General features: G+C 37.5%; 1 long non-coding RNA gene across 1 annotated transcript in view; it reads right to left on the bottom strand.

Moving 5' to 3' along the window:
- Nucleotides 1-19,304: 19,304 nt before the first annotated feature.
- Nucleotides 19,305-25,125, bottom strand: part of LOC145542537 (uncharacterized) — a 142,225-nt gene continuing 136,404 nt past the window's right edge. Inside the window, exon 4 of the long non-coding RNA XR_014079912.1 lies at nucleotides 19,305-22,467. This is a non-coding gene — a long non-coding RNA (uncharacterized LOC145542537). The remainder of the gene's footprint in view (nucleotides 22,468-25,125) is intronic.

Genomic DNA, 25,125 nt, shown 5'->3' with positions numbered 1-25,125 from the left:
ATTTTATATACGTTTGACATAACAATTAAACTGGCTAATCATTTTGGAAATTGTTTTAAAATTAAATTCATACTATACACAGAACAACAAAATGAACTGGAAATGAATTAAAGATTTAAAAATAAAACAATTGATGTATTAGAAAAATTTACAGGCCAATAAAAAACATTCTTGGATGGTAAACATATTCTTAGCACTATCTCAAAATCAAAAATATATTTAAGAAAATATTTTAAAATCTAATCATTTAGCAAGTATGAAATTCAGACCCCAATTTTAGTATGCAGTTAAGACTTTGTTTTCTCTAATTTCAGTCTTCTAACAGGTTGTCAGTGAACTCCAACCTTAATCTAGTTGATGCCTTCTTCTCTCCCTCAAGTTGCATGAAATCAGACAGGCTTATGTGGTAGGGAGAAAAGCAGGCCGGTTGAGGGTGGAGTGGGAAGGGATAACAGGATACAAATGCCAGTGCTTTTAATTTCCAGGGAATTTCTCATGCTGTCATTCTCAACGTCCAAGTCCATGGTTGGTCCTTGGTCAGGTAGCTCTCTATAGTTTCTGTGTCACATGGTAACTTACGGAATCAGCCACCTCTTCCTGGAAGTGTGATACAACCTTCTCTGGGATTTCACCACCTCCAAGAGCCCTGCCAGGAGCAGCTCTGAGGCCGGAAGTCCTTTCTCTTTTAACGAGTTCTTTCCAGTGGTGGGAAAACCCCACTCTAATGCCAGTCTCCACTCTGTGTCTCCTTTCCCACCTTCTCCTCTCCCTCTTTTTCTGCTATAATGGATTTTAAGGGTGCATTTTAAAACATTCATCACATCATAACTACAGTTTGTTTTTTTTTTCAAATGTCTGTGTAGAAAAAAATCATGCCCCAAAGTATTGAAAGAAAAAAAAAAAACTGGGGAAATTATTCCAATGTACATAGTAAACAGAGAAAGAGCTTTTACAAATTAAGATGCAAAAGACAGTGTCTCATATAAAAGTTTTCAAAGAACAAAGAACACAATCTAGAGGAAGAAACACAAATTTTCAGTAAATATGTAAAATTGCTTACACTTACTAGAAATTTTAAAAAAGTAAAATAAAGTAACAACTAACAATTATTTAAAAGCAATCATACTGGAATTTTTTCTTTTAATGTCAGAACCTAATAATAAAAATAAATAATATTTTGGTGAAAATTAATCCAAAAAATCCATGATGAGGAAAATATCAAAATTTTAAATAAAGACAAGATCCAACCCTGCATATGTATGACCTTAATTCTGGCCCTGAAAATAATGGTGACTATCAGGAGAAATAACACTCATGTACATTGTGAATGACCTTTAAGTTAGTGGCAATTTGGCAATATATATATCCACAGTTGAAAAATACATAGCCCTTGACATAAAAATTCCACTTTTGGGAATTTATAATAAAACAATATGATAAATGAATAAAGGTATCAACACATTGGGCTTCCCTGATAGCTCAGTTGGTAAAGAATCCGCCTGCAATGCAGGAGACCCAGATTTGATTCCTGGGTGGGGAAGTCCCCTGGAGAAGGGATAGGCTACCCACTCCAATATTCTTGGGCTTCTCTTGTGGCTCAGTTGGTAAAGAATCCACCTGCAATGTGGGAGACCTGAGTTCGATCCCTGGGTTGGGAAGATCCCCTGGAGAAGGGAAAGGCTACTCACTACAGTATTCTGGCCCGGAGAATTCCATGAACTGTATAGTCCATGGGGTCGCAAAGAGTCGGACACAATTGAGGAACTTTCACGTTTTGGCTAGGACTTCCCTGTAGATCAAAGGGTAAAGAAATCTGCCTGTGATGCAGACCAGGCAGGAGACCTGGGGTCAATCCCGGGTTGGGAAGTTCCTCTGGAGAAGGGAATGGCAATCCACTCCACTACTCTTGCCTTGAGAATTCCATGGACGGAGAAGCCTGGTGGGCTACAGTCCATGGGGCACACTAATAAGCACATTAATGCTCATTTAAACATTGTTTAAAAGAGCAAAACATTGCAAAGAATGATAAAAAATTATTTAAATAATTTATGCCATAGCCACTCACCAGAATAATACTGAGCAATTAAAAAGATGTAGACATAGATGCTTTTACATAGACACTTGAGCTATACTATATAAGTAAAAGCTTTCATTTTTTTGGTAGACAAAATGGTAAAAACAATGTTGAAGTTTATACATATATGTATTTGCATATATGCACATGCACACACATTATCTATCTCTATGAATGAATTAAAATCTAGAAAGATGAATCTCAAAGCATTAACTGTAGTTATCTCTGGGGGATAAAATATGGACCATTTTTTTCTTTCTAAATTTCTGTTTTAGTGAAATTTTTTCTGACTCCTAAATTTATTCCACCAAGTTGGGGGAGGAGAGAGAACTCAGCCAAAAACTTTCCACCAAAAGAATAACTAAAATACCAAAATCCCCAAATCACTAGAAAAAAGTCTAAAAGCTGTTCAGCTCATTTTTCGCCTCCCTTAGAAGATGGCATCTGGAAAAATCTAACAGGGACTGTAGCACTTATAGTCCCAGGATTTTCCCATAAGTCTCCTTCTTCCCTTTTGTTTTGAACAAATATGTTTTCAAGTTCTGGATTTCACTTTTATTTACCCTTGAATGCTGCAATAATGGCACCCTAATTCTAAAATAGATCGCTTTTATAGCCAAGTATCCTTCCATGCCAGTCCCTTGACCACAGTTAACAACAGGAAAGAAAAACAAGACAACACCATGCCCTAAAACTTGGGAGAAAGCCTAGTGTCATGAGAGCAAGAGGAGAAAATTTCAAGAAGCCACCAAACAATGCCAAATTCTATAAAAATTTAAAGGTATGAAGACTAAGTCTAGATTGTTGGATTAGGGAACTGGAGATCAGTGGTCATTTTCAAGGGTATGTTTGCAAGTGAAATGTCAGGAGTTGTTTTGAAAGGATGCTGGAACATTGGGTAAGAACCAAGACAATGGGTAAGAATGAGCTAGAATTTCACAAAGTGTAATTTGAGTGAGAAGTGGTGGAAAGAGAAGGACTTGACAAGATAGGAAAAAGAGAAGCCCTAAGCACTTAAAAAGTGAAGAAAAAGGGAGATATATTAAAATGACATTTTACAATAGAAGTAAATGAAGGAAAATAGTCATGGGGAATGGAGGACTGACAAGGATCTAAAATCAAATGTGAATGTGTGCAAATTACCTAGGCCTCCAGATTTGATTCTTTGGTCCAACATGGGTCCCAAGAGTCTGCATTTTTAACAAGCTCTCAGGTGATGCTGATGCTTCTGCTCTTCAGGACACACTTAGAGAAGCAAGGGGCCCAGACTCAGTGAAAGGAAAGGAAGATCTCTTTCTCTGAGAATTGATTAAGGACAGTGACATGATAGGTGTAGAAATCAAGCCCGAGAAGAGAACAGGTAAGGGAGTCTATGCTAAGTGACCTTTAGCTCCTCTGTAAAATATGAGTGAGCTCATTTGTTGAGAATGAGGGAGTGTGGAGAAATGAGGTCTCGGAAACAGTGGGGAAGTTTCAGATGAACTGTTGCAAGACGCTTATTATGAGATCAAGAAGAGATGAACTGCTTCTTTTGCTGAGGTGCACTAATAACATAATTAAACCATAAAGTGAAGTGTGGGCTTTAGGAAAAGGAAGTAAAGATGACTTTCTCCAATTAAAATTAATGAGATAAAGTTCACCTGTGGTGGCCACAATGCGCTTCATAATGACTGCCTTAAAAGGATCAGGAATGCAGTTCACCCCAATACTTACATCTTTGAAATAGTCTACCCACAATTTAACTCACTTGTCTAAACTTTTTCTATTTATCTCATGTCCAGCAAGTGAATATGAAAAATACAGCCTTGAGCTGTAATCAGGCTGCCTAGAAACAATAACAATAAAAAATTGGATGAAAAAATGAGAGCTTCGAGATTGTTTAATATTTGGGCAAAGAGTAGTTTTCAACTTATGCAAGTTAATTTTTCCACGAGCAATTATCCTTGTTGGCATCTACCCAGTACTTGAGGTTGACATTATTCCTTCAGCAGAAAATGGCATGTGGATCTCTAATGACCCAAAATTCTTCTGGTGTCAGCTTGGCCCCACTGTGCCTCTTCTGAAAAATCACTTTTCTGTCATCATCTGCACAGCCCTCCAGTGCTCTAAATTGAGGATTCAGCTTCAAATATTGCCTTGAAATTTGGTTCTATGTGTGAAACGAACATTGTTAGAAAATGAACTTCCCCTATGTGTTAGCCTGTTTATTAAAAATGGAATAGCAAAAGGAGAAAATAAATTGCAAGGAGTCCCTTAGCCGCCCTCAATATTCACAACATTCACAGAGTTGGCTATTGAAATATGAAAAGGCGAACGTGGAAGAGCTGAAAATGTACAGAATCACAGCCCCCAGGTCTCCCCTGTTCTATTCCAGCAGCAGCTGCAGCTCCCCAATCCCAATAATTTAATGTTATGATCACTCTCTCATTATTAGTAATTTTATGCACTATGAACTTCCCTGCTTTTCTCATCTACTGATTATTTCTACCAGACTCATTCCCCAAATTCATCTGCTGTATTCCTCACCAGGCCTTCTCTGAAGTCATTTTCCTCTTCACTAAATTATCCAAGTGATTCCTTTCATTTCACCTATCATCTCTCTGTTTTATGGTTATTTACATATCTTATCTCCCATGTTAAATCATTAGACTCTTACGAACAGAAATCCCAGCTTACTTTGTTTCACATCCTTCATAACATCTAACTGTATTTTTAAAGTTTTTTTTATCTGTATGATTGGTTTTTGTTTTTTTTTTTGTAAAAAAGGATTCAGTTAGAGGCTGACATGAAGCTAAAATAAATGGTAATTATGAAAACATGTTTCCATTTCAATTCTGGAATTCTGTAAGCATAATCAAGGGTACCACCTCAGTTTTCCCTATATTCATCCTTGTTCTTACTCTTCGTTGCATGCAGAATATATGGTATGTATTCCAAAAGATGTTTGCAAGGGAGCTAATCAGACCCACATAATACACTTTTGATGAGTTAGACTCTGTACCACATATAAACCACAATGAAATGTATAAACTTTATAGCAACAATTTCTCACATTCTCAAATTGCAGAATGCAGAGATGAAGGGAAATATTATAAAATTAAGAACAATAAAAACATGCAGAAAAATATCACCCAAGAGTTTTACAATCCTCTCTCCATTCAGCAAAAATACTCAACCCTTTTCAATGAATGTAGTGAATACCATTTTGCATTTTACATATATCATATGGCTAATTACTTTTTAAATATGGAATTGACAGGATAGTTTGGGGTGAGACAATACTAATCTCATTTGCTGAGAAGTTCTAGAAGAATTTTTATAATCTATTATCGGCAGCTTTCCAGTTGAACAGACTTAGTAAAATTTTCAAAATATCTCAGGCTTTTTACTTTGTATGGTATCACCTTTTCATTAACATATCAATAGTGGTGTGTCATTCTTTCACAGCTTAAAAAATTGGTGCCTAATCTCAAACATTTTTCCCCTGCCCTGCCAACAACCATAAGGGTTTTCTTCAATGGATTAAAATACTACTGCTTTATACTAAGTAACATTTAAACTAAACTGGGAAACAATATACCTCTTTTCTTTGAGATGTGTTTATAAATACATGATTGGCATGACATTTCCCATATAGAAGGCTTCCCTGGTGGCTCAGATGGTAAAGAATCTGCCTGTAATGCAGGAGACCCTGGTTAGAGCTCTAGGGCTTTCACTTTTTTTTCCCTAAACAGAACATATTAAATAAGATTCACAACACGCACTTTTCAATATATGGCACATTTCTCCTAAAGTGTTTTTTAAAATAACTTCTCTGACAGGGGCAAAAGAAGGCCCTGATAATTATCTGATAAATGCCCCAAATTAGGAAATCCATGGACTGTAGCCCTCCAGGCTCCTCTGTCCATGGAATTCTCCAGGCAAGGATACTGGAGTGAGTAGCCATTCCCTTCTCCAGGGGATCTTTCCAACCCAGGGATCAAACACAGGTCTCCCACATTGCAGGCAAATTCTTTACCATCTGAGCCACCAGAGAAGCCCATACAGTGAGCAGAATCATAGAATCAGAGTGGACTTTCTTATAAGACAATCAAAACTGGCAATTACAGAGTAATTTAAAATATAATTTATAAATATGTGTATAAATATATATTTATAAATATGCTTTAAGTATAATTTTAAAATATGTCTCTCTTCAACCACAAACACAAATAGTCTATTTGCTTAATTCCGATTCTTATGTATACAATATCTGGCCTCAAAGTGTGATGTGTTCACTGGTCCATTGAAAAATACGATAAACATCTGCGAGGTGGAAAAAACCAAAATGACTTAAAATGCTATAGCTGCTACTTCCCTCCATTGTTTTCAGTCAGATAGTATAAATTAACTTGGTATAATTAGGGAAGTTAGTCTAAGATTGTGATAGCCAAAAAAGATTGTTATGAGCCAAATCTAACTAAAATATTTTAATTACTACTTGGAAAAAGTCAACATGTGAGTTTTATCAATAAAAACTAATCTGGAATAGCAATCTTAACTACTTTAGCAGAAAGCAAGGGGGAAATAGATTCATCCTTTTCAAATTACTTTCTGATCTGTGACCATCATGGAGACTTTGAAATGAGCAGAGTTACATAATCTACCTCTTTGCCAAAAGCATTACATCAACCTGTCTCTATCTACATGGGTGAATCTTATGCTTGGGAACATTAAGAAAATTATGAATTAAGACCACCATCCTGAAACAATGGGTAAACCCGATTATCCTTTGTAAACACCAATTTTAAATGCCATAACAAGAATCTGGTCTTCTCTTTCTTAACTCCAACCATAATCTGGAAAGAGATTTCAAAATGGAAATCTTTCTATTTTTGTTTGCACAGCCTGCACAGGCATTTGCTTCCACAGATGTTCCACATTTACACACAGGAAAGAAGAATGTTTGAAATCCACCTCCCATCGTTTACAAAATGATGATGATACTGACTCTCCACTGGGGCTTTGTTAAATGGTTCCAGATATTTATCCTCTGTGACCATTGGGACTATCTGGCCTAGATTTGTCTTTTGGAGGTCCTCCTCAAAGCTCTCCCACCCTCTTCTCCTCTAGGACAAAAGTGTTCTGCTTGGTGTAAGAAAGTTTCTAATTATATGAAGACATTTTCTGGCTAATCATTAAAGGAGGTTTGTTAATGATGCTCTTAAAGAGGCTTACATATCATCTAAAAGTAAATGAAATTATTTAACTGACAGCTTCTGCATCCAAAAATTATTACTCTTTGTAAAATAGTAATGTTCAGGCATGATAAAATGGTATCTAACTGCACAGTTACTTTATTGTTGAGTACTTAGTGGAGGAAAAAAGTTAATTGGAATATGAAAAATGTTTAGTAAGGATTGGTAGTAATTTACCAAATAATGTTGACTCCAGTCACTTTTACAACTTGAATTTGCTGAAACACCTAGCAATTGTTTATACATAGTAAAAAATTGTTGGGTTGGCTAATCAATAAAACATTCATCCCTTCAAGAAGCATTTTTTAAACCCCAAGCAAAAACCAAAAAGGCTGTGAACACAATGGCACTAAGTTTTATTTTTACTGAATATATAAATCCCATTAAGCATTTAGATCTGAATTTTATAGACTCTAACACTCACCAGAAGCAATATAAAATCAGTGTTTTTCTACATGGGCCCCTGCTGAGGGGAAGACTCTTTTAACTTGTTTGAAAATACTAGTATGTCTTAAAGGGCTCAAACTCTATCTACCTTGTTCATTAACACATATACCAACTGAGTCATAACTAAGTGAGCAGTGGATTTACAACATATCTTATAAAAAGTAAAGTGTAGGGGTACCTAAATAGGGATTTAAATGCATCTGCTTCTGTAAAAGGAATTTTATTTTATTTTCAATTAATTTTTATTGGAGTATAGCTGCTTTATAATGTTATATTAGTTTTTGCTGTACAGCAAAGTGAATCATTTAATGGAGGTGATGTAATTCTAGTTGAGCTATTTCAAATCTTAAAAGACAAAGCTTTGAAAGTGCACTCAATATGCCAGCAAATTTGGAAAACTCAGCAGTGGCCACAGGACTGGAAAAGGTCAGTTTTCATTCCAATCCCAAAGAAAGAAAATGCCAAAGAATGCTCAAACTACTGCACAATTGCACTCATCTCACATGCTAGTAAAGTAATGCTCAAAATTCTCCAAGCCAGGCTTCAGCAATACGTGAACCATGAACTTCCAGACGTTCAAGCTGGGTTTAGAAAAGGCAGAGGAACCAGAGATCAAATTGCCAGCATCCATTGGATCATTGAAAAAGCAAGAGAGTTCCAGAAAAACATGTACATCTGCTTTATTGACTAGGCCAAAGACTTTGACTGTGTGGATCACAACAAACTGTGGAAAATTCTGAAAGAAATGGGAATACCAGACCACCTTACCTGTCTCTTGAGAAATCTGTGCAGGTCAGGAAGCAATAGTTAGAAGTGGACATGGAACAACAGACAGGTTCCAAATAGGGAAAGGAGTACATCAAGGCTGTATATTGTCACCCTGCTTATTTAACTTACATGCAGAGTAAATCTTGCAAAATGCCGGGCTGGATGAAGCACAAGCTGGAATCAAGATTACTGGGAGAAATATCAATAACCTCAGATATGCAGATGACACCACCCTTATGGCAGAAAGTGAAGAAGGACTAAAGAGCCTCTTGATGAAAGTGAAAGAGGAGAGTGTTTTAAAAAGCTGACTTAAAACTCAACATTCAGAAAACTAAGATCATGGTATCTGGTCCCATCACTTCATGGCAAATAGATGGGGAAACAATGGAAACCATGATAGACTTTATTTTGGGGGGCTTCAAAATCAGTGCAGATGGTGACTGCAGCCATGAAATTAAGACACTTGCTCCTTGGAAGAAAAGCTGTGATGAATCTAGACAGCATATTAAAAAGTAGAGACATTACTTTGTCAACAAATGTCTGTTTAGTCAAAGCTATGGCTTTTCCAGTCGTCATGTATGGAGTGAGAGGTGGACTATAAAGAAGACTGGGTGCTGAAGAATTGATGCTTTTGAACTGTGGTGTTGGAGAAGACTCTTGAGAGTCCTTTAGACTGTAAGGAGATTCAACCAGTCCATCCTAAAGGAAATCAGTCCTGTATATTCCTTGGAAGGACTGATGCTGAAGCTGAAACTCCAATACTTTGACCACTTGATATTAAGAACTGACTCCTTGGAAAAGACTCTGATGCTGGGAAAGATTGAAGGCAAAAGGAAAAGGGGACGACAGAAGAGATGGTAGGATGGCATCACCGACTCAACGGACATGAGTTTGAGTAAACTCCAGGAGTTGGTGATGGACAGGGAGGCCTGTCATGATGCAGTCCATGTGGTCGCAAAGAGTCAGACATGACTGAGTGACTGAACTGAACTGAATTGATACATATGTTCCCTATTTTTGTATTTCCTTCCCATTTAGGTCACCACAGAGCATTGAGTAGATTTCCCTGTGCTATACAATAGGTTCTCATTAGTTATCTATTTTATATATAGTAGTGTATATATGTTGATCCCAATCTCCCAATGCATCCCATACCTTCCTTCCCCCTTTGGTATCCATAAATTTGTTCTCTACATCTGTGACTCTATTTCTACTTTGTAAATAAGTTCATCTGCACCATATTTCTAGATTCCACATATAAGTGACAATATATTTGCTTTTTTTATCTTTCTGACTTATTTCACTCTGCATGAAAAAGTCTCTAGGTCCATCAATCCCTCTGCAAATGGCACACTTTTGTTCCTTTTTATGGCTGAGTAATATTCCATTGTATATATGTACCACATCTTCTCTATCCATTCCTCTGTTGATGGACTTTTAGATTGCTTCCATGTCTTGGGTATTGTAATGTAAAAGGAATTTTAAAAGATTTGGTTTATATTAAATATTGTGGCTCATGTGATTTAGCATCTCCCCATCATGTTTTTATTTACTGTCATTCTCATCACCAGTCTTGCTCTAGTATATGATTTTTTTAAAGAAAAAAGTACAAATCTTATGCTACTTTACAATGAACACTATTAAAACTTACATGTTTCAGTTGACAAAGGAAAAAAATTCTTTTAGCTCCCCCAACGGGAAAGATGTATTCTCAGTTCAGTTCAGTCGCTCAGTCGTGTCTGACTCTTTGTGACCCCATGAACTGCAGCACGCCAGGCATCCCTGTCCATCACCAACTCCCGGAGTTTACCCAAACCCATGTCCATCGAGTCGGTGATGCCATCCAACCATCTCATCCTCTGTCGTCCCCTTCTCCTCCTGCCCCCAATCCTTCCCAGCATTAGGGTCTTTTCCAATGAGTCAACTCTTCACATGAGGTGGCCGAAGTATTGGAGTTTCAGCTTCAACATCAGTCCTTCCAATGAACACCCAGGACTGATCTCCTTTAGGATGGACTGGTTGGATCTCCTTGCAGTCCAAGGGACTCTCAAGAGTCTTCTCCAACACCACAGTTCAAAAGCATCAATTCTTCTGCACTCAGCTTTCTTCACTGTCCAACTCTCACATCCATACATGACCACTGGAAAAATCATAGCCTTGACTAGACGGACCTTTGTTGGCAAAGTAATGTCTCTGCTTTTAAACATGTTCTACGAGAATAAAAAATGTCATATTAAAATAAATTTATAGAAAAGTTGAATAATGCTTAGAAAAAAATTCTGGAGAAAAGCTGCTTTTATTTAAGGGATTTTTTATGGTAACTTTTCAATGATTTTTATTGTTTGTTATTTTTGACATTCCCTCAGTAGGGGAGTACATTTAGCCACATTTTACAAAGAAAGGAAAGTTGTGGGTGTTTATGTGTTTTGTCAGGAGTAGTGTTAGTGATCCATTACTTCAACTATCAAACCGTTCATTAAAATTCTTCTTTTGCTGTCTCTCTTCTTTAATGTCTAATCCTTCTTCTACAGTTACAAATCAGAATATAAGGATATGTCCAGACTGCTTATTCCACTAGCTCTTTCCTCTGTTATATCTACCTCTTAGAACACCCCACATGTTCTCAAATACTGTTAGAATATTTCTACAAGTTATCTCTTCCCATTTAAGTTCTCCAAGAAAAATTTCAACTCTTCCCTTATAGTTCTTATGACCCTTCCAACTATGAAGTTTAAGAATATGCACACCTTACTCCAGCAAAAATTACTTATAGTCCCTATACTAGAGATTCAAAGCCTTGGTGGGAAAAAGCTACGCTTGATTTACCATTATTATTATTTCTCAAGAAGAAAGATTTGAGAGTAATTTTAAGAAAAAGTTGAGACTAATTTTGGGAAACCTGGTTCCAAGGAGATTGTGGGACTCACACTACATGAACTACCTAAATTGGAGGAAATACTGTGTGTGTGTGTGTGTGTGTGTGTGTGTGTGTGTGTGTGTGTGTGTGTGTGTGTTTGTGCACATAGGGGACAGGATAGAGAGGGGAGAGGAGAAGGGAAGGACGGAGGAGGAGTAGGTATAAATAAACATAACTGGTACAAGAATAAAGACACTATCTGTTTCCAGACAAGATTCCTCTTAAAAGTCATATGAAGGTGAACAAGGTAGAAGCCATTGCCTAAGTCATAAGTTTAGACTTGATTAAGATGAACCTTTTACTACCAGATTCCAACAAGCACATATTGGTAAAAGTACATATACTTTGAAATAGTCATTTATTCTCTGCATATTTTAAGTCTATTTTTTTTTACCCTTTTTCTCACTTCAATGATACCTATTTTAGGATGTAAGTTCTGCAAGGACAAGAAATACATCTGTTATGCTTTCTTGGCATAGCACTGAGCACAGTAAATGGGAGTATTAAATAAATATTAGTGGAAGAGGAAAAAATGGAGGAGGAACAGTAAAGATTGGCTAGTCCCACCTCCCCCTTTTATTGGCCATGCTATGAGGCTTGCAGGATCTTAGTTCCTCATCCAAGGAGTTAACCTGGGCCCTTGGCAGTGAAAGCACAAAGTCCTAAACACTGACTGCCAGAGAATTCCCTAATTTCACCTTTTGACCTATTCTTAATCCTGTTAAACTTTACTTTCATGAGACTAGGTATAAACATATTTGTTTATCTTATATAAATTCCTGAAACGGATTCACTATACAAAAGAATATTCTGAGTTCTTTCTTCCTAGATACTGCATAGTGGCATTGAAACACTGATAATTTAGGTGAATCCTTTGCCTTGTAGAAAACTAGAATTCTGAATGACTTTGACAAGCTGAAGAAATAAATTAAATGAAGCTCCCAGGGGATAAATGGAAGATAATTTTATTTGTGAAAAAAAAAACCTGCAGAAGAGAATGCAAAACATTAGTCACACAAAGATATCCATTAAAATTGTTTCACTGGAGAAAATCATAAAATCGTGAGGCAATAAAGATCTTCTAGTCCAGTTCCTACCATCTATATATAAGTTCCTACATCTATATATGCAGATAAGTTGGATGACTTAACACAACTCAGAATAGCTAATAAGCACAAAAGAGGACTGTGTTTTTGTTTTTGTGCTCAGTTGCGTCCAACTCTGTGGCCCCATGGACTGTAACCCACCAGGCCCCTCTGTCCATGGAATTTTCTAGGCAAGAATACTGGAGTAGGTAGCCATTTTCTACTCCAGGGGATCTTCCCAACCCAGGGATAGAACCCGAGTCTTTTGCATCTGCTGCATTGGCAGGCAGATTCTTTACCATTAGCATCACCTGGGAAGCAGGAAAGGCAGAAATAGATGCTAAATCTCCTGACTCCCAGACCAGTGCTCACAAGATGGAGTGGTATGATGATAGAGATCCTTTAATAAGAAGTTATGGGATATGTCCAATTTGTATCTCAACAATTTTAAGACTCATAAAAAAATAAGGAGTACTTGAAATATTTATTTTTGGTTGCACTGGGTCTTTTTGCTGTTGCATAATGAAGTAACTGATTAAAGGTTTAGAAGTTTAGAAAGGGAGTTTCAAGAATCATAGTTATTAAATCTTCAGGGGAAACTTAATCACAAACTTCAAATATATGATGTAATTATATAGAGAATGGCAACCAGATATTTTCTCTTCACCAAAGTCAAAAAGAGAGGACACAGAATTGATGAGACTTACTATTAATAGTTAAGTATAAGGTGGTTTCCTGTATAATCATGTGAGAATCAGTTGTTTGGGGGATATAAAATTCTATGAAAAATTTTGAACAGAAAAACAAATCTGAAAATCAATGGCATTGTGTCATTGATGGCATCAAATTTTTAAATAGCTAAGGTTTGTTTGATGCCATTTCTAGACTTTCAAAGAAGATCTTAGATTAATATACCTAAAAATTATAGCATCAAAATGCTAGTGAATCTATTTTGCTTTGGGAAAACAGAGATTTTTTTTCCATAATGGTATAAAAGAAACATGTGAAGGTCTCAATGTAATGCCATTCCCAAGTCCTATGTTATATTACTCAGTTAGGTGCAATATCTCATTTTTCCTGTAGGAAAGATTTACATTATCTTGAAATTAATCCAAGTTTTGTTTCTAGTAAAGAGAAATTGTGACAAAGAAGTGTGGAAAAATACTTTCTTAAATGTCTCCATGTATTTTATATGACAAATGAATGGTATTTGTTGTAACAGAAGTGATGCTTCAATAGCACTACACACAGAAAAAAACACTCACTTCACTATATCATCAATTCTAATAACAATTTAAGTTGGCTGATACACATGCATTGTGAGCTACTCATTGACATGAAGACTAAATAGCATTCATGCCAAAAATCATACATTAAACTTTAAAAATTAGCCTCATTTCCCAAGAGTCATAATTCTAGGTTTATATAATTCAGTAAAACAAACATGTGTAAGAAAATATTTTATGAGTTTTTCCAAAGCAAGATTGTGTAAGCAACAAAAATTTTATGAGTCACAAGAAGGGAAACATATATTCTGAAAATACTCTTCAACTATAGAAGGAATTAAAAATTGACCAAGGAAATAATCTTGATATTCTAAGAAATTTATGTTCAAATTTTTTTTTACCATTACACTTAGTAAGAATTGTATTTTTATCTTGGAAGGCACATTATTGTATATAAATGAATATCCACTTCACACACACCTGCATATGGATGACTGAAACAAGTTTCTTGTATCAATTATTTCTCTTACTTTTCCTAGCCGAATAGTGAAAGTCGCTCAGTCATGTCTGACTCTTTGCCACCCCATGGACTATACAGTTCATGGAATTCTCCAGGCCAGAATACTGAGTGGGTAGCCTTTCTCTTCTCCAGGGGATCTTCCCAAACCAGGGATCGAACCCAGGTCTCCCACATTGCAGGCGGATTCTTTACCAGCTGAGCCACTAGGGAAGCCCAAGAATATTGGAGTGGGCAGCCTATTTCTTCTCCAGTGGATCTTTCCAACCCAGGAATCAAAATGGGGTCTCCTGCATTGCAGGTGGATTCTTTACCAACTGAGTTATGAGAGAAGCCCTGTACATACATAATGACCATTAAAATTAAAATGTTAAAAGAACATAGGACTTTTATCTGTATCATTATCTTTCATATTTGGTCCAATAAATGAAAATGCACTACAAGGTAAGGTCTAATTTTTATTTGAATCATTGATAATTAAGGATATTTTGACCACATCTCATATTTATGTCTCTTAACCTTCTTTAGCTTCTTTTTTTTTTATGATACGGTACTTTTAGTGCCCCTAGTAGCCATGACTATAAATCTATTTTAAACTGCTTGAGACTTATTAACAACCATTTTCATATTCTAAACCATACTCATGCCAAAACATGGTTTAATAAGGTACTTATGACTACTTCTAATGGTACATTATTGTCTTTTGATATAATACATTTTCAGAAAATAAATATCCTTGACTTGTTACCTATTTGAAAATGTATTAGTTATTAGAAAGTAATAGTCTTTACAGGCCAATGCAATATTGTTCAATTTCATGAATCAGAGCTTGCACAGTAAATTTGATCCCTGTTTTACTTTGTCATAAAACTTATGAGAATTAAATACAAGGGCATTCAAAAACAAGGGATAGCTCAGCTTGTAGAACTAAAGTGACAATTCAAAAATAGCCCAGACATTCAGATTAACCGTGCAGAATGGGATGGCAATAGCCATTGTGTCCTGAAAATGTTTTAGAGGTGAAATTAGGACAATGCAAGTAAAGTGGCAAATGTTCAGACTAGGAGGACAGTGTGCATTATTAGTATTCTCAGGTACAATGTTGTCCAGTCTTCTCCCTGAGCAAAATATCAGTTCTAATTTTCCTTCTTTTTTATAAGAAGATTTTATAGAGAATGAGTGAGGTTAGGTTAGGCTTATCTACTATATTAGTTAGAGTTCTGTAGAGAAATAGAATCAGTAAGATGTATAGTACACTATATATATGTATATATATATATATATATAACATGGACTTCCCTGGTGGCTCAGACAGTAAAGCGTTTGCCTATCATGCGGGAGACCTGGGATCAATCTCTGGTCGGGAAGATCTCCTGGAGAAGGAAATGGCAGCCCGATCTAGTATTCTTGCCTGGAAAATCCCAAGGATGGAGGAACCTAGTAGGCTACAATCCAGGGGTCGCAAACAGCCGGACACGACTGAGCGACTTCACTTTCACGTGTATATATATATATAACATCCAGTAGGATGTATGTAAGCATGAGTGTGTGTATGAGTATATTTTTTTGAATATATATACTGAGAGAGAGAGAGAGCAAGAGAGAGAGAAATTTATTTCACGGAACTGGCTCACACAATTTTAGGGGCTGGCAAGTCCAAAATCAGCAAGGCAGGCCAGCAGGCTAGAGACCCAGGGAAGAGTTGATGCTGTAGTCTCAAGTCCAAAGACAGTAGGAATGCAGAATTACTTTGCCTTCAGGAGACTTCAGTCTTTTAATTCTTTCCACTGATAGGAGCACCCCCTCCCCAATATTTGGGTGCTTTACTTAAAGTTTGCTCATTTAAACGTTAATCATATTTGAAAAATACCTTCACAGCAACACCGAACTGATGTTTGATCAAAGAACTGGGCAACATGGCCTATCCAGGTTCACATATAATATTAACTGTCATATCCTTCTAGATTAGATACTTCTATCAGTCATTACTGTCATACCTGCCTTGACATGCTGGGTAAAGTGGGTAGCTATAACCCAAGTTAGATACATATTCTTTCAGAAACCTATCTGGGGTTATATTGGCATTTTTATACTCTCATACATCTGTTCTCTTTGGTTGTGTGTACTAAGTTGCTTCAGTTGTGTCCAACTGTTTGCAACCATATGGTCTGTAGCCTGCCAGGTTTCTCTGTCCCTGGGATTCTCCTCCAGGCAAAAATACTGGAGAGGGTTGCCATGTCCTCCTTCAGAGGATCTTCGTGGCCCAGGGATTGAACCAGCATCTTTTATGTCTCCTGCATTGGCAGATGGGTTCTTTACCACTAGTGCCACATGGAAAGCCCTCCCTTTGGTTAAGACCCTGGAATATAGAGGGAATAGATCTTTCCCTAGCTCCTGAATAACCCTTATTTTATACCATCCTCTTTAAATGACTCTTATTCTTACTATTTTAAAAGATTTCCTATTTTCTCTTCCCGTTAGAAGCTTCCTACACACACTATGTTTTCCCTTATCTCAATAGCACAGCTCTTTGATCTGAGTTAGCCAGGCTTATCTTGTTATATAATGGACTAGTTTTGAAAATCTTTTACTTTCTTAATAAAGTTAGACTAAGAGAAAATTGGGCTTTACATATTTATTTTGGGTGTCAAAAGCAGAAGGTACAGATTCTGTATTTCTGCTATAAAATTTTTAATTCTCCCTTGGGCAATGGGTTAAAAGAGAGAAAGATCACACACAAGGACGTTAGCAAAAGAAAACACTCTAATCTGTTTAAAAATACATTTTTCTGTTACACAACAATCATGCACTGGGTTTTGGAAGATTTGAGAGAGTTTTATAGAACAGTTGGGGAAGTACTGCAAGATGATAAACACTGGATTCGTCAAAAAGTTCATTCAGATTTCCTGTAACATCTTACAGAAAAATCTGAAGGAACATTTTGGCCAACCCAATAGCAATATGAGGGCTTCCCAGGAGGCATTAGTGGTAAAGAACTCTCCTCCCAATGAAGGAGATATAAAGAGACATATGTTTGATCCCCAGTTGGGAAAGATCCCCTGGAGAAGGGAACAGCAATCCACTCCAGTATTCTTGCCTGGAGAATCCCATGGACAGAGAAGACTGGTGGGCTGCAGTCCATAGTGTCCCAAAAGAGTCAGACACGACTGAAGCAACTTCAGTTCAGTCTCTCAGTCTTGTCTGACTCTTTGCAACCCATGGACTGCAGCGTGTCAGGCTTCCCTGTCCATCACCAACTCTTGGAGTTTGCTCAAACTCATGTCCATTGAGGCAGTGATGCCATTCAACCATCTCATCCTCTGTTGTCCCCTTCTCCTCCTGCCTTCAATCTTCCCCAGCATCAGGGGCTTTTCAAATGAGTCACCTCTTCACATCTGGTGGCCAAAGCATTGGAACTTCAGTTTCAGCATCAGTCCTTCCAATGAATATTCAGGACTGATTTCCTTTAGGATTGACTGGCTGGATCTCCTTGCAGTCCAATGGACTCTCAAGAGTCTTCTCCAACAGCACAGTTCAAAAGCATCAATTCTTCAGTGCTCAGCTTTCTTTATGGTCCAACTCTCACATCCATACATGACTACTGGAAAAACCATGGCTTTGACTGAACGGACCTTTGTTAGCAAAGTAATGTCTCTGCTTTTTAATATGCTATCTAGGTTGGTCATAGCTCTTCTTTCAAGGAGCAAGTATCTTTTAATTTCATGGCTGCAGTCACCATCGTCAGTGATTTTGGAGCCCAAGAAAATAAAGTCTGTCATGGTTTCCATTGTTTCCCCATTTATTTGCCATGAAGAGGTGGGACCAGATGCCACGATCTTAGTTTTTTGAATGTTGCGTTTTAAATCAGCTTTTTCACTCTACTCTTTCACTTTCATCAAGAGGCTCTTTAATTCCTCTTTGCTTTCTGCGATAAGGGTGGTGTTATCTGAGTATCTGAGGTTACTGATATTTCTCCCAGCAATCTTGATTCCAGCTTGTGCTTTATCCAGCTGGGGCATTTCACATGATGTACTCAGCATGTAAGTTAAATAAGCAATATTTAATTGTGACAATACACAGCCTTGATGTACTACCTTCCCAATTTGGAACCAGTCCCCTCTTCTATATCCAGTTCTAACTGTTGCTTCTTGACCTGCATCCAGATTTCTCAGGTGGCAGGTAGGGTGGTCTGGTATTCCCATCTCTTTCAGAATTTTCCACAGTTTGTTGTGATCCACAGTCAAAGACTTTGGTGTAGTCAATAAAGCAGAAGCACTAGTCTTTCTGGAACTCTCTTGCTTTTCCTATGATCCAATGGATGTTGGCAATTTGATCTCTGGTTCCTCTGCCTTTTCTAACTCTAGCTTGAGTGTCTGGAAGTTCATGGTTCATGTACTGTTGAAGCCTCACTTGGAGAATGTTGAGAATTACTTTACTAGCGTGTGAGATGAGTGCAATTGTGCAGTAGTTGAAATATTTTTTTGCATTGCCTTTCTTTGGGATTGGTATGAAAATGGACCTTTTCCAGTCCCGTGGCCACTGCTGAGTTTTCCAAATCTGCTGGCGTACTGAGTGCAGCACTTTCAAAGCTTTGTCTTTTAGGACTTGAAATAGCTCAACTGGAATTCCATCACCTCCACTAGCTTTGTTCATAGTGATGCTTCCTAAGGCCCACTTGACTTCTCATTCCAGAATGTCTGGCTCTAGGTGAGTGATCACTCCATTGTGGTTATCTGGGTCTTTGAGATCTTTTTTGTTCAGTTCTTCTGTGTATTCTTGTCACCTCTTCTTAATATCTTCTGCTTCTGTTAGGTCCATACCATTTCTGTCCTTTCCTGTGCCCATCTTTTCATGAAATGTTCCCTTGGTATCTCTAATTTTCTTGAAGAGAACTTTAGTCTTTTCCATTCTACTGTTTTCCTCTATTTCTTTGCATTGATCACTGAGGAAGGCTTTCTTATCTCTCCTTGCTATTCTTTGGAGCTCTGCATTCAAATGGGTATATCTTTCCTTTTTCCTTCATCTTTCACTTCTTTTCACAGCTGTTTGTAAAGCCTCCTCAGGCAACCATTTTGCCTTTTCCACATCTTTTTCTTGGGGATGGTCTTGTTGCAGCCTCGTGTACAATGTCATGAACCTCCGTCCATAGTTCTTCAGGCACTCTATCAGATCTAATGCCTTGAATCTATTTGTCACTTCCACTGTATAATTGTAAGGGGTTTCATGTATTTCATACCTGAATGGTCTAGTGGTTTTCCCTACTTTCTTCAATTTAAGTCTGAATTTTGCAATAAGGAGTTCATGACCTGAGCCACAGTCAGCTTCTGGTCTTGTTTTTGCTGACTGTATAGAGCTTCTCCACCTTTGGCTGCAAAGAATATAATCAATCTGATTTCGGTATTGATCATCTGGTGATGTCCATGTGTAGAGTCGTCTCTTGTGTTTTTGGAAGAAGGTGATTACTATGACCAGTGCATTCTCTTGGCAAAACTCTGTTAGCCTTGCCCTGCTTCATTTTGTACTCCAAGGCCAAACTTGCCTGTTATTTCAGGTATCTCTTGACTTCCTATTTTTGCATTCCAGTCCCCTGTGATGAAAAGGACATCTTTTTTTGGGTGTTAGTTCTAGAAGGTCTTGTAAGTCTTCATAAAGCCATTCAACGTCAGCTTCTTTGGCATTAGTGGTTGGGGTATAGACTTGGCTTATTGTGATATTGCATGATTTGCCTTGGAAATGAACAGAGATGATTCTGTCATGTTTGAGATTGCACCCAAGTTCTGCATTTCAGGCTCTTTTGTTGCCTATGAGGGCTAGTCCATTTCTTCTAAGGGATTTTTGCCACAGATATAGTGGTCATCTGAATTGAATTAACCCATTCCAGTTTTGTCAGAACTCTTCAGTATGACAAAATGTGAAGCGACTTAGCACATAGCAATATAAAGACGTATAAGCTCAGGGGCAAATAGAGTAAACAGTAGTTCAGAGGAAGAAGCAGTGAACAAAAGCACTTTTTCCTCGCCCTGTTATAAGTTCATTCACTAAGTCATGTCTGACTCTTGCGACCCGTGGACTGCAGCATGCCAGGCTTCCCTGTCCATCACTAACTCCCAGAGTTTATTCAAACTCATGTCCATCGAATCAGTGATGCCATCCAACCATCTCATCCTCTGTCATCCCCTTCTCCTCCCACCTTCAATCTTTCCCAGCATCAGGGTCTTTTGTAGTGAGTCAGTTCTTCGCATCAAGTGGCCAAAGTATTGGAGTTTCAGCTTCAGCATCAGTCCTTCCAATGAATATTCAGGACTGATTTCCTTCAGGATAGACTGGCTGGATCTCCTTGCAGTCCAAGGGACTCACAAGAGTCTTCTCCAACACCACAGTTCAGAAGCATCAGTTCTTCAGTGTTCAGCTATAACACATGCCTATAACTATAGGCTATAACACAGGCTATAACACAGCTATAACGCAGGCCCTGTTACAAGACCATGAGTGATATTTTGCACCAGATTTTCAGTAGGGGTTGGCAGGACCATAAGTGCATCTCCTGGATCCTCAACTCTGATTCTGTGGCGTTTCACCATGAACAGGCTTGTCCTGACCTGGATCATCAGTTTCCCTACATTGGTTCCAGCTTACCTGAAGTTCACTATAAGGCTAGCACTGTTTCTGCTTGGGGTTCATCTTGCTTACCTGATCTACAGGGGAAAATCTTCTTTCCTAGATGTGCCCAAATGACCCCTTTACTTTGGCCTTAGTATTTCCTATACTGATCTTTTATTGGCAACCTTTGTAAGCCTGAGAATATGACAATGCACATCCATTTTGAATTAGAATGATAATTCTTTTAGGACTTATTACTAACCAACAAAATAACACCAGAGGTTTTTTCCGCCCCCCCACCTTTCTCCATTTACTTTGTTACTTTAAAAATGCAAGAAGGAAGAAAATCCAAACAGTAAAATAATTGTTGCCAACATTTTACATTGCTGTGCACACTAATTTTGATGCATACGATAAGTTACTCATCTCGTGTCTATCTAATCATTATTTTTGAAAACCTAACTTATTAATTTGTACTTTTAATGCAATTTTTACAATTTGGGTATTACATAAACATATGTAAGATGAAATTATCTGTACGGCTATTTTTATTCTGTATTCTTCCACTGTGTCATATATTTTTAAACAGTCAAGTTAAGCATTTCTGGGTCTGTGAGCAGAAAAGATGACCCTGAATGAGCTGAGAAGGTGATAATCTTTTCTGTCTTAAGCAGGTAGTGCTGTATACTTAGTTGCTCAGTTGTGTCCGACTCTGCAACCCCATGGACTATAGCCTGCCAGGCTCCTCTTTCCATCGGGATTCTCTAGGCAAGAATACTGGAGTGAGATGCCATGCACTCCTCCAGAGGATCTTCCCAACCCAGGGATCGAACCCAGGTCTCCCACATTGTAGGCAGATTCTTTACCAGCTGAGCCACAAGGGAAGCCCAAGAATACTGGAATGGGTAGCTATCCCTTCTCCAGCAGATCTTCCCAACCCAGGTATTGGACCGTGGTCTCCTGCATTGCAGGCTGATGCTTTACCAACTGAGCTAGGTTAGCTGTGCCCTTCTGTCCTCTTCCTTGCTCAGTCCACTTACTTGATTGTTGGTTAGTTCATCAGTTTCCCCAGGTGATTTCATGGTTTTTCAGATATGAGAAGTGCTCTGTTTACAAAAGCCCAGTGCCTTCCCTTAAATGATTCTATTAAAGTGCTGGAATTCCATCTATTCAGCAGCACCAGGGCCTGAGTATTTAGATTCTTTCTTCAGACAGAACATAATAGTTATGACAACATGAGTGATACAGCTGCTATATTCATACAGCCACTAACATATTAGCAGAGATTAATCTGTTGCTTCCCTAATAATTTTTCAGTCTGAACACAGCTCAACTTCTCTTTTTCTCCTGCTGATGTTGTTCTTGCCCGGAAGCTCATCATTCATTATATTGTACTTCCTTTTCCTCACTGAGGATTCCCATTACTGGCTGTTCCCATCAGTACATTTATATAAGATTCTTCTGAAAAATTACAGGGAAAGGGAGCCAATGACATTTATGTGCTGTTGGCATGAATTTCTATCCACTTTAGTAGTCATGTCAGGACTATTGTGTATAAGGTCCTTCGTAAATAACTGCTTGGACACAGTATGATTTCTGGAAAAAACAACAACAAAACCAACTCTTATACACTTATTGTACAGCAGAAACTAACACAATATTGTAAAGCAATTATATTCCAATAATAATTTTTTTAAAGTAAAATTAAAAAAAAAAAACAAGCAAAAAAGCCCCCAATTCTTGCGGCTAATCTCCACAAAAACAGAAAATTATATTCTGGGCAAACACATCACCATGTAGCTTATTTCTCAACATTCTAACACCCTTTCAGTTTTCAGAAAATCCTCTTTCATGAGAAGATAGGATGATCAAAAATGTCACTCAGAAAATGCAATTAGTGATTTTCCTGCCTCAGCAGCCTTAAGATTATACACTAGCCTGGACTTGTTTCCTCAGCATATTTTACAAGCTTTTTGGCTGCTCCTGACCAATCCATAATTTGATAGTGGTGGAGTCTATGTGATAGGCAAGTCCTAAATGGATTTACTTAAGACAATCTTATTTTGCTTCTGATGCCTTCCCTAGGTTATCTTCTTACGGGTACACATGCATCAGATTTTTTACTGTGCTACTTCCTATGAAATTATAGTCCTCAGCACATAGCTTTCCGTTGGTTCTGATCAGTGCACTAAAACTGTAAGAAAGAAAACTGAAAAAAAAAAAATGCATGGAGTTCACAGTCTTCCTTTCATATAAACATAATAGGATAAAATTACCTGCAGGGTCATTTTTATTCTATATTCTCCCACTGTGTCAAATTCAGCTATATTGGACTTGGAAAGCTAAAGGTATGAAATGGTGACTATTTTTCTAAAAGCCATTTCTCTAGCCATCTCAGTGGTAGTCTCCAAGGTATATAGCAATCCTTTTCTGTTGAAAGGTCATTTCTCTTTCCTTTTTCATCTAATAATTTAACTGGTCATTTATCTGTTTGAAAATTGTAAGAGGTAGAACTAAAAGGTCCATGGATTCCACCATATTGAGTAAATACTATCTTATTTATGTGTGTGCATATTTATTCGCATATATACATATAAATGCAATAATCCCATAAATATTAAAAGCTTTAAAGTACTTTTAACTTCCATATAATCCTCACAACAAAAAAGGTGGATATTATATAAATGTGTCAGTTGTTAAAATTGAGGATCAGAAAGGTTAAGTGAGTTGTGAAACTAGATCTTTTAGTATATTATTTAGTACACTTTCCCCCCATAATATTACTTCAATTCACAGCATCAGGATAATTTACTCATGTTAATATAGAAGCTCTAGATGACAATTAAGAAGATTCATAAGTGTACTTGAAATGAACTTTATCATCATTCACAAATATATATATAAGAATTTGTTCAAGTCCTTGCCAGAAAACTGAGATTAGAGGATATGGTAAAAAGGATAGCCAAGTTTTGTTGTTGGGACTAGAGAAGCTTGGGGTAAAATGTCATAGATAGCATATGGAATTTGACAGTCAAGGAGAGATAAATAAGAAAATGCCCTAGGTGAAGAGTGAAATGTAAAAAACAGATTTACCTCATGCTTTGCTCTGGTAAGAGAATTTCTTTTGCTATATTCATAGGGAATTAATTTTGATTATTTTTTCTAAAGTAGCATTCATGGCTCCAGTTTATATATATGTTATATCATCAAAACTTAAAAATAATTAAATGATTTGTTTAAATATCATTCTTTTTAAGAAAAAATCTTGTTGGACTATTTGTATTGAAATTCTCTCCACATGATGGAGAAAGAGGGGTTCTAGCCTCATCCTCTTTTTATGAGGCACTAATACCATCAGTATTAGGAGTCATGTATGGATGTTAGAGTTAGACCATAAATGAGTGCTGAAGAACTGAGGCTTTTGAACTGTGGTGTTGGCAAAGACACTTGAGAGTCCCGTGGACTGCAAAGAGATCAAACCAGTCAAGCAACCCTGAATATTCATTGGAAGCACTAATTTTGAAGCTGAAGTTACAATCTTTTGGCCTCTTGATGTGAAGAGTCGACTCATTGTAAGAGACCCTGATGCTGGGAAAGACTGAAGGCAGGAAGAGAAGAGGATGACAGAGGATGAGATGGTTGGATGGCATCACTGATTCAAGGAACATGAGTTTGAGCAAACTCCAGGAAATTGTGAAGGACAGGGAAGCCTGGCGTGCTGCAGCCCATGGAGTCACAAAGAGCAGGACACAACTGAGCGACTGAACAGCAATACCATCAGAAGGGCCCCACTCTCATGACCCCGTCTAAATCTAGTTACTCCCCTAAAGCCCCTAGCGCCATCCCATTGGGGATTAGGGCTTCAACATATGAATCTGCGGGGGTGGGGGGGCGGTAAGAGGACACAAACATTCAGTCATAGAAGGTAATACAAATTTAAAAAATCTAATGAATGCAAATTAATGATTACAAATCTAATGATTTGAAGCAGGGGTGATTTCTTATTTCCTTTTCTTTCAGACATGCTCACTACCTACTTGTTCAAAGATGAAAGTCTTAATGCTCATGTTTACCTTTTAAATACTGGAGAACCACAAACATGTTATACCAGAAAAGTACAGAAAATGTATTTAAGATGAAAAAAGGTAGAGTTATTTTTTAAACAGAATGGTGAATATCCTTGGGTAGGCAGAAATATGCAGGTTGTCTTAGAGAGTTTAAGATGCATTTTCTAAGGCTGACATGGTGGCACTG

The sequence above is a fragment of the Giraffa tippelskirchi genome, chromosome 3, assembly GCF_054371585.1.
Source record: "Giraffa tippelskirchi isolate mGirTip1 chromosome 3, T2T-mGirTip1v1.2.pri, whole genome shotgun sequence".
Lineage (NCBI taxonomy): Eukaryota > Metazoa > Chordata > Mammalia > Artiodactyla > Giraffidae > Giraffa > Giraffa tippelskirchi.
This window is presented reverse-complemented; position numbering and strand designations above follow the sequence as displayed.